Raw genomic sequence first — 10,790 nt, 5'->3', positions numbered from 1 at the left:
AATATCTAAAAAATGTATTACATGATGAAAGCTCCAAAAGAGGAAGTAAGTTTGATTGAGAGCAGTGTATATTGGAGTCCTGGAACTCTTTGTACTGTAAACGTCCCGCTACGTTTACAGTACATGCCAGTCTAGACAAACATTAATACAGCAATCTCCATGTCAATAATCATCCTCAGTATACCCACTAGGCTTAGCCCAGATTCAAGTAGACTAGAGAAGTCAGATGGAGCCAGAGAGACAGGTGTATACACTGTTCTTATCAGTCTCAAACTATGTTGCAGGGCAATAAATGCTATAAAGCCATAATGGGCTATTTCACACACCTTTGTGCAGGTGCACCTGCTGCTGTTCACATACTGACCCTGTGAGACTGCCGGTGGTCTGCCCGCCACTGAACACCTGCTCTCTGTGTGTGTGTGTGTGTGTGTGTGTGTGTGTGTGTGTGTGTGTGTGTGTGTGTGTGTGTGTGTGTGTGTGTGTGTGTGTGTGCAGGGTTGTGATAGCCTCCTACTTATCAGACGTGTGGGGTGGAGTTGAGGTCAGGTAGTTTAGTTGGCGTGGATTAGGAGACGTTCTAGCACAGAGATGCAAACTGCATTAACTGCATGCCTGTATTTACTTCACTTCCTCTGTTTAAGGAGTGTGTGATTCACAGTCTAGTCTCTTGTTGAAGTGGTGTGGTTGTTGATGTGTGGATGGAGTGGTGTGGGGTGCTGTAGGTGTGTGCAGTATTGGGGTGGGCTCAGCTCTGTCAGCGGGCTGTCAGGTGATCAAACACTCAGGTCCTCCAAAAGCATTAGCACTCTTTAGCATAGGTGAGATAAAGGTCCCAGGGAGAGAATAGAGACATGCTCCCTTTCTCCTCTCTTCTCCTTCTCCTCTCCTCTCTCTGAACTATGGGGGGAATGGTCTGTCACTGTCAGGCTTCACTGTTTTTATGGATGGCAATTTTAGATTATTTGTCCACCACCTTATAGGAGAGACGAGGTTGGCAAGCCACAACAAGACTGACTAAAGTTTACTATTTTTTGAAGATAAGAGACTCTGTTTGCATTCTTCAGGATAGGACTTGCATATGTTCCTGTTGCACCAAGAAAGGTAGATCATAAGAGAATAGGTGTGACACAGGCAAGTTAACTTGTTAAGGATCAGATGCATGAACAAATCAACATGGCAATGAAAAAGGAAAAGAGTAAGGGAGAGAAAGAGAAGGGTGACTCCTCCTGTGCAGGTACATACACGCCAGGCGTGTGTAGCAGCGTATACTCCGATATCTGAATTAGGGATTTCCAACACTGACCAAGAAGAGAGCAGACATGGCCAAATCCTTGAGCAATGCAATAAAAACATGTTTCACAGTGACAGTACGAGTACTATTTCACTGTTACATTTGCTTGAACAAACAGATAGTTATGTCTGCATTGCACACCATCCCAGATCTTTAACACTGAGCATTACTGGGTCTATCTGTGCAGGCTTCAGCAGACAGATATGTTGTTTTGTCTTTGTTCTGCATTAGAGCAGGCCAGAAATGCAAGAGGGGAATTTATCTCACTCTGTATTTCTTCCCAGCAAACGGGGGAAGTCCTGAGGACATTCGGCAACATTCCCATTAGGTCCCTTAAAGGGTTTCGGCGAGACGTTATCCATGGAACATTCAATGACCACAAGGGGGAGTTCCATAATGGTCAAGGGGACGTAAATAATGGTCCCAGCGGAACATTCTCTTGGGTAACTTTGTGTAGTTCGCTGTAAGTTCCCAGGACGTCACCAAGGAAAGTGTCAGGACCTTTTTCAGACATTCTCAGGAATTTCATTTTACTAGTCCTTAGGACATTGCATGATGGCCAATGGGAACGTTCTCTTGTGGACGGACCTTTGTCTTGTTCCTTGTAAGTTCCAAGGATGTCACCGAGGACTATGTCAGGACATTCCCAGGACTTTAATTTTACTAGACATTAGGATGTTGTGTGATGGTCCTAAGGCAACGTCTCTGCAAACAACAATTTGCCATAAGGGCGTCCCCATAACGTCACAAAAAGATGCCTAATGAAGTCATGATGTTGTGTCATGGTCCCCTGGAGGTTTTGTCTACTTCCCTGTTTGTCCTGGGGACGTCCCTGAGGACGTTTTTTCGGACGTTGTGTTATGGTCCCCTAGAGGTTTTTGTCATGAGATGGTCTAAGGTGTACCAAACCATTATACAGTAGGTGAAGTAATTAAATGTTTTTTTGGTAAGTGGTTTGCTGTTTGGCTAAAATAGTATAAAAATCTTTCATGAATGGCAATATGATTAAATTCGACATAATCACGTAGTACTGACTTTTCAATATGATCCCCACCTGGGATTTGAACTCTCAACCTTTAGGGTATGCTGATCTTTCTGCTGTGCCACAAAGTCTGTGAATGTATTGTAATGTTTTTAAAATTGTATAAACTGCCTTAATTTTGCTGGACCCCAGGAAGAGTAACTGCTGCTTTGGCAACAGCTAATGGGGATCCATAATAAATACAAATACAAATCACTTTGATAAATATACTTGTTTTTTCTTGAGTGTATTTATAACAGAGCTGAGATTCACTTTGAAGTATAGGAATACAGGTGAAATCAGTCAATCGCACATACAGTACATGGTGCGTAACAGGAAGATAGGAATGTGGTGAACCAAAAGTTTGTGAGGACATCCCAGGTGAGAACATGTTCATTAATAATTACTGTATAAATAAACCTACACAATGTAATAATATACGTCAAAGAGTGTAAAATATGTACGTTAAAATCTCTGCGTGTGTCCTCCTTGATGGGCTTGGCAATAGTAACAAGATCTGAGATGTAATGAAACTAGGGTGCGCATGCCCGGGGTAGAATAGGGGGTGGGTGTTTCTTAGCGTTTCTTTTTCTTTGTTTGTCCCAGGACAAACCGGTAACCTCTAGGGGGCCATTAAACAACGTCCCATGAACCTAGGGGACAAACTGAGAACTAGACAAAACCTCCAGGGGACCATGACACAACGTCCTGACCACTTTAGGTGACCATTTCATGACGTTCCGGGGACATCCTAACGACAGATTTTTGTTTGCAGCGTTAATCCCTCAGACGTTCAGCTCCACAAAACATGTTTTCAACATCTCTGTAAGAAGGGTTGGTTTAGAAGACACTCTCTCCCAGGTTTCTTTAGCAATTTAGAATTAGAATCACATTTATTTGCCAAGTTCATCTACATTACTAGGAATTTGACCTTGTGAAATGGTGTTGACCACAATGAACAGGGGAGACTTGTTTCTGTATATAACCAACAGCACTGTATGTGGATTTTCAGTATGAAGGTAGTTGTGCATACCATAAAGTGTTACTTAACCCTTCACACTTGTGAGAATTGGCCTATATGGATAGGGCTACATTGAAATGTTTCTTACAGAATAAATATGAAATGCATAGGCATGGTAGCAATTGAAATGGAACAGTTTGGAGATTATGGGAAAATTATTAGAACAGTTCACTTGACACAAGACTGAATCCAAACATTACACTGGGGATTTTATGTGCATTTTACATTTACTGCACTTTTTGCCACATTTGTTGATAACAAAATCTGAAGATTCTTTGGATACATTAAGTAACACGATAAGAATATTCCTGGAAAATGTGGGGTAGGTGCAACATAAGACAAAAAATTACAAGGGTTTGAGTGAGAGGACTAACTGGTGTCTCCAAGTCGCCACACACCTTTCCAGAGTGTGCACAGTTGCTAAGTAATTTCAATGCACTTTATGACCAAAAGAATAGTTATCAACGGTCTCCTAGCTTTGCCGTTGAGGAACTAGAGCAAGCACACTTCTAGTTGTTTGCTTGGAACACAACTCTGCATCCCCACCATCACACAATTACTGTTGTTGTTTACGCAATCCAAAAACATCCCTATAAATTGATGCTGTATATGACATGAGTTTTATGATATGGAAATGTAAAGTTCACATTTGGTGTTTGGCTTGCTTGTAAGACATCAAAGCAGTATTAGTTTAAATCCTCAACATCTCATCTTTCAAAATACATTGAGTTCTCTTAATTTACAGCATTTCCCTCAATTAGACAACAACATTTTTGCAAAAGATGCCCAATTAGCCGGAGGGATGGGTGCAACTTCTTGTCACGTGCTGTGTTCAAGTTCAGAACGTCGGTCCGTCAAAACCCCATACAGAGCTGTGAAGCGCAGAGCCAGAGCTCTGACGTCATTTACAGCATGTTACTGTACAGGCACTGCGTTCCAATTTAGGTGCTTATCAGTGCCCAAATCTACCATTTTAACCCGTATACACGTACAAGTATAAAGGGCTACAGCTGTAATTTATCATAACCCACACATCCTACACAAGGAATAAAGTTGCGTTACTTTTTAAATAAATATACCTCACTACTTCCCCCAGTTTATCAAGACCACTAGAGTTTCCCATGGTTCTTTATCATGTGTGATAAGAGCCATGATAAAGGGATGAACAGGGGATAGCAGATGAGAGGAGAGGGGTGTGGGAAGAGGAGAATAGAGGGCTGGGGAGAGCAGAGGAGAGGGTGTGGGGAGAGGAGACACAGGGCAGCCGTCTGCACCTGCTTCCCTGGTCTGGAGGGAGGAAACATCTGCTGGAGTGTGTCAGAAGCCACCTGTTGGACTGTGTCCTGGTCTTGACCCGGGTAAACACTGCAGCCTTTAGCTACTGGAGCTCTCCAGTCCACACTGCTGTAGGCTGGCTGGCTGGTTGGCTAACTACCCCGAGCCCAGGTTAAGAGCTTCTTACTGTTACTGTAAGCCTGGTCCTGGTCCTGGTCCTGGTCCTGGTCCTGGTTCTATCCAGTTACGGTTGAACCATCCAAAACACAGTTGTCACTCAGCCTACCTCATTCCTCTGCTCCTCTCAGATGTGAGGTCTAAGGAGAGCTGTTGAATATTAAGGAGATCCATACAGAGACCATGTGTCTTTCTCTATGTAACCTATGAAAGGCCTCTGTCTATCAGGTTTCAGATAAGACCCAAGTGCAGACTGTGTTGAAGTAACAATGTTTATTGCAACAACAGGGGCAGGCAAACGACAGGTCAATGCAGGCAAGGGTCAATAATCCGGATAGTGGGGCCAAGGTACAGGACGGCAGGCAGGCCCAGGGTCAGGTCAAGCAGAGGTCGGTAATCCAAAGTAGGGGCAAAGGCACAGGACGGCAGGTAGGCTCAGAGTCAGGACAGGCAAGGGTCAAAACCAGGAGGACGAGAAAAAGAGAGACTGAGGAAAAGCAGGAGCTGAGACTAAACACTGGTAGACTTGAACAAACAAGACGTGAAAACAGAGCGTGATTTTGGAGTAGTGGGGAAAAATCTCGGCTTCTGGGGGTGTAGCACTTAACCTCCTTGCGCACCGGTCGGTGTTGTGGAAGCGAAGTGGCACGGGCCTTACTGAACCCCTCGCGGAGGTCCTGGTACTCCACGGGAATGGCGGAGAGGTTCGGGGCAATTTCCAAGCCCCCAGGAAGACGTCCCGGGGCAGGCAGAGCTGATTTCAGGCAATGGGCTTGGTATAACGGGCTCCAGCCCATGATGGCACCAGTAGACCAGTCAACCGAGGGATTGTGTCGCTGGAGCCAAGATAATCCAAATACCACAGGAACCTGCAGAGACACAATTAGCAGGATTAGGATCGTCTCGCTGTGGTTCCCCGACACTCGTAGGTTGATGGGGTGGTATGGTGGTTGAGCGCCTGTTCAGCGTTCTAACATCCATGGGAATGGAGAGGGGTTGAGTGGGGATGCCCAGCTCGGACGCCAGGGTAACATCTGTAAGATTCATATGTTCCCTGAGTCGATGAGTATCTGCAGAGACTTGGACTGGTCGCCCCCACAGCAGGGTGGTATGGAGAGGGGGGCGAGTAGGGGGAGAAGCAACATTATCGTTAAGACCCACCAGAGTACTCATTCCAACCAATGAGCTAGGTCTCTTGAAGGGACAGGTAGACACATAATGACCAGCAGTACCGCAATACAGACAATTCTGGGTGTTAAGTCTGCGCGCGCATTTGGCTGGAGACAGCCTAGCCCTGACGAGCTGCATCGGCTCGGGAAGGGGCAAATCAGCAGTCTTCAGAGGCTCTTGGAGGAACTCGGGTAAATTCGGATCCTCTCGGGGACGTTGGGTTGAGGTCGGGTAATTGTGGAGGCCAGGTCATCTGATGCAGCACTCCATCACTCTCCTTCTTGGTCAAATAGCCCTTCCACAGCCTGGAGGTGTGTTGGGTCATTGTCCTGTTGAAAAACAAATGATAGTCCCACTAAGCGCAAAACAGATGGGATGGCGTATCGCTGCAGAATGCTGTGGTACCCATGCTGGTTACGTGTGCCTTTAATTCTAAATAAATCACTAACAGTGTCACTAGCCAAGCACTCCCACACCACCACCATCACAAGAATACATTTAAGCAAAGTTGCTGTTCCTCAAAAAGGTTATTGGAAATGTTCTTGCGTTTTTTATTGTTTCTCGTCAACAAAAAGTTAGGAAGAAATTAGCCATCTTGTGAACTTCTTACATTTTTGCATAAGAAGTGTTTCATGAATCTGGGCCCTGGCCTCCACAATCACCCAACCTCAACCCAATTGAGATGGTTTGGGATGAGTTGGACCGCAGAGTGAAGGAAAAGCAGCCAACAAGTGCTCAGCATATGTGGGAACTCCTTCAAGGCTGTTGGAAAAGCATTCCAGGTGAAGCTGGTTGAGAGAATGCCAAGAGTGTGCAAAGCTGTCATCAAGGCAAAGGGTAGAGAATCTCAAATATAAAATAGATTTTGATTTGTTTAACACTTTTTTGGTTACTACATGATTCCATACGTGTGTGTAATTTCATAGTTTTGATGTCGTAACTATTATTCTACAACGTAGAAAATAGTAAAAATAAAGAAAAACACTTGAATGAGTATGTGTGTCCAAACTTTTGACTGGTACTGCAAGTGTTTAATTGACTGCTAATTGTATAGCATGTATAGCCTTTCAGTTTGATTAAGTAGATTCCCCTTTGTCCATGTACTCATTCCTGTTATTGACATTGTTTCTGTTACCTTTAGTAAAACCATCAACAAAACTATATTTTATCACCTGTCAGCTGTGACGTTTGAAGCCTACAAAAGACCAACAAACCTATTCTAAATAAAAGGTCAAAGGGCTACCCTCTCCTTGTGTTCTTGTAAACATACCCATTGTGTTGCCTCCCACCCATCCTACCTGGTTTCTTTGAGCTAGTTTTCATGTATTTTCTCTTGACAACATGTCAGTAACATAGCTATTATACAGTATTTTCGCCTCAAACACATATCTTTGGTTCTAGTTTGAATGGACAAAGTACAGCAGAGAACAATCATACAAAGAGCATATGACTTCCCAGAAGTGAGAGAGAACGAGGGAGGAAGCTAAATAATCTTACTTTGACACGTTTTATTCAAGTCACTGCACATCAAGAATGCATGCAGAGTATGTGTGAAGGTGGGTAAAAACATGACACCAATGCTCTTCCTGGTTATTCTTTGGCAAGCTTGAAAGATTTCATTAAGAGATAACTGAGAAATGTCCCTAAGGCACACAACAGAGTTCGTGGGTACTTGATGACAATTGAATGTGTGTGTGTGTGTGTGTGTGTGTGTGTGTGTGTGTGTGTGTGTGTGTGTGTGTGTGTGTGTGTGTGTGTGTGTGTGTGTGTGTGTGTGTGTGTGTGTGTGTGTGTGTGTGTGTGTGTGTGTGTGAGTGTGTGTGTGTGAGTGCGTGCGTGCGTGCTAGCTTGCTGGCATTTGGACTTTTCCTCTTGACTTACATTCAGGCTAATTAGTATGTCCTAACAATAAGGAATATTAAGTAATTGTGGGTATAGATCCACATTTTTGCAAATGTATTAAAAATAAAAAACATAAATACCTTGTTTACATTCAGTACCAGTCAAAAGTTTGGACACACCTACTCATTTCAGGTTATTTATTTTTGTACTATTTTCTACATTGCATAATAATAGTGAAGACATCAAAACTATGAAATAACACATACGGAATCGTGTAGTAACTAAAAAAGTGTTAAACAAATTAAAATATATTTGAGATTTGAGATTCGTCAAAGTAGCAACCATTTGCCTTCATGACAGCTTTGCACACTCTTGGCATTCTCTCAACCAGCTTCATGAGGTAGTCACCCAGAATGTATTTCAATTAACAGGTGTGCCTTGTTAAAAGTTAATTTGTGGAATTTCTTTCCTTCTTAATGCGTTTGACCCAATCAGTTGTGTTGTGACAAGGTACGGTTGGTATACAGAAGATAGCCCTATTTGGTAAAATACCAAGTCCATATTATGGCAAGAACAGCTTAAATAAGCAAATAGAAATGACAGTACATCATTACTTTAAGACATGAAGGTCAGTCAATGTGAAACATTTCAAGATCTTTGAAAGTTTCTTCAAGTGCAGTCTCAAAAACCATAAAGTGCTATGATGAAACTAGCTCTCATGAGGACCGCCTCAGCAATGGAAGACCCAGAGTTACCTCTGCTGCAGAGAATACGTTCATTAGAGTTAACTGCACCTCAGATTGCAGCCCAAATAAATGCTTCACAGAGTTCAAGTAACAGGCACATCTCAACATCAACTGTTCAGAGGAGACTGCGTGAATCAGGCCTGCATGGTCAAATTGCTGCAAAGAAACCACTACTAAAGGACACCAATAAGAAGAAGAGACTTGCTTGGGCCAGAAAACACGAGCAATGGACATTGATCATCCTTGAGTTGTTTCTACAACTTTATTGGAGTCCACCTGTGGTAAATTCAATTGATTGGACATTATTTGGAAAGGCACACACCTGTCTATATAAGGTCCCACAGTTGACAGTGCATGTCAGAGCAAAAACCAAGCCATGAGGTCGAAGGAATTGCCTGCATTGCTCCGAGACAGGATTATGTTGAGGCACAGATCTGGGGAAGGGTACCAAAAAATGTCTGCAGCATTGAAGGTCCCCAAGAACACAGTGACATCCATCATTCTTAAATGCAAGAAGTTTGGACAACAATCTCTGCAGCTCTCCACCAATCAGGCCTTTATGGTAATGTGACCAGATGGAAACCACTCCTCAGTAAAAGGCGCATGACAGCCCGCTTGGTGTTTGCCAAAAGGCACCTAAAGACTCCCAGACCAACCTGACAGAGTTTGAGAGGATCTGCAGAGAAGAATGGGAGAAACTCCCCAAATACAGGTGTGCCAAGCTTGTAGCGTCATACACAAGAAGACTTAAGGTTGTAATCGCTGTCAAAAGTGCTTCAACAAAGTACTGAGTAAAGGGTCTGAATACTTATGTGATATTTAAGTTTTTTATTTTTTATAAATTAGCAAAAATTTCAAAAAACCTAGTTTTAATTTGTCATTATTGGTTATTGTGTGTATATTGATGAGGAAAAAATAAAATGTAATACATTTTAGAATTAGGCTGTAACCTAACAAAATGTGGAAAAGGGTGGCTGAAAAAAACGAACTCAGTCCGGCTTTAAACTTACTCTTGAAAGTTGTCATAGTAAAATGCACACGGTGCAATTTAGAAATTGGTTAGTGCATCATCAGTTCCTGTTGTCATGTTAGTCATTGCATTTGTCCAGATCAACTTGCCCATGTCAGCTAAAGTTTTTATATTTAGTTTTTTTAGGCCATAGACATTGTTGTAAGTTTTCTGTCACTCAAATATCCCCTTAATACACATTAGACATATATATATATATATGTCAAAATATATAGAATTGCAAGAAAATTTGCTTTAAAATGGCAAAATGTTCTTTGCACCCCATGACAAAATGTGTAGATTTGCAGGAACTACATTTACATTTACATTTAAGTCATTTAGCAGACGCTCTTATCCAGAGCGACTTACAAATTGGTGCATTCACCTTATGACATCCAGTGGAACAGCCACTTTACAACAGTGCATCTAAATCTTTTAAGGGGGGGGGGGGGGGGGGTGTCAGAAGGATTGCTTTATCCTATCCTAGGCTTTAAACCTGCAAAATTCTCTCCACCAGCAAGAGGGGTGTGAACAGTTTGTGTCATGAACAGGGCTTGTGCTGATAGAAATAGATGTTGTGCGGGGGGAGAATGCTTTTTTTGTGAAAAAATAATTGTTACATTTTTTTATTTATGTATTTCATATTAATATTTTTCCCCCAGATTTTTCAGGGGGTGCTGCAGCTCCCTCAGCACCCCTACCTCCCGCGGCTATGTATATAGCTGAACCCAGGGGTCCTGCAACATAAACAGTAGAGGGTGCTGATAGACACTGTTTCTCTATTTATGTGTAAAATAAGCTGGCTACTCAGGTGTCCTGTACCTGCATCTTGGAGCACTCTCCACATACTGGACAGCAATGTCTTGTAATTGTAAATATTGATAATTGATTCAAGCCACTTATATAATGTCAGACTATTTTTGCAACAATCAATCATTGCACTGTAACTTTGACATTATTCTGTAGCAACATGAGGCAAGCATTGTTTGTAAAAAGAAATAGTCAGGTATAAAAAATGTAGCCTAACCTTGAAAAGTAAAAATAAACAAATATATGTGAAGACAAACTATGTTTTCTGATTATAAATGTATCAAACTCAGGCATAATTTGTATGACACTCCGCCCCCCGCCTCTACGGCTGTCTCGTGGCGGTTCCTCAACAACTGTTTGAACCAAGACTTTGTGAATGGTTTGTTAAGCTGTCAATCAAAGAGTCATCACTGGGCTTTGCTTCAGCG

Source organism: Salvelinus fontinalis, chromosome 15 (assembly GCF_029448725.1).
Source record: "Salvelinus fontinalis isolate EN_2023a chromosome 15, ASM2944872v1, whole genome shotgun sequence".
In the NCBI taxonomy this organism is placed as follows: domain Eukaryota; kingdom Metazoa; phylum Chordata; class Actinopteri; order Salmoniformes; family Salmonidae; genus Salvelinus; species Salvelinus fontinalis.
This window is presented reverse-complemented; position numbering follows the sequence as displayed.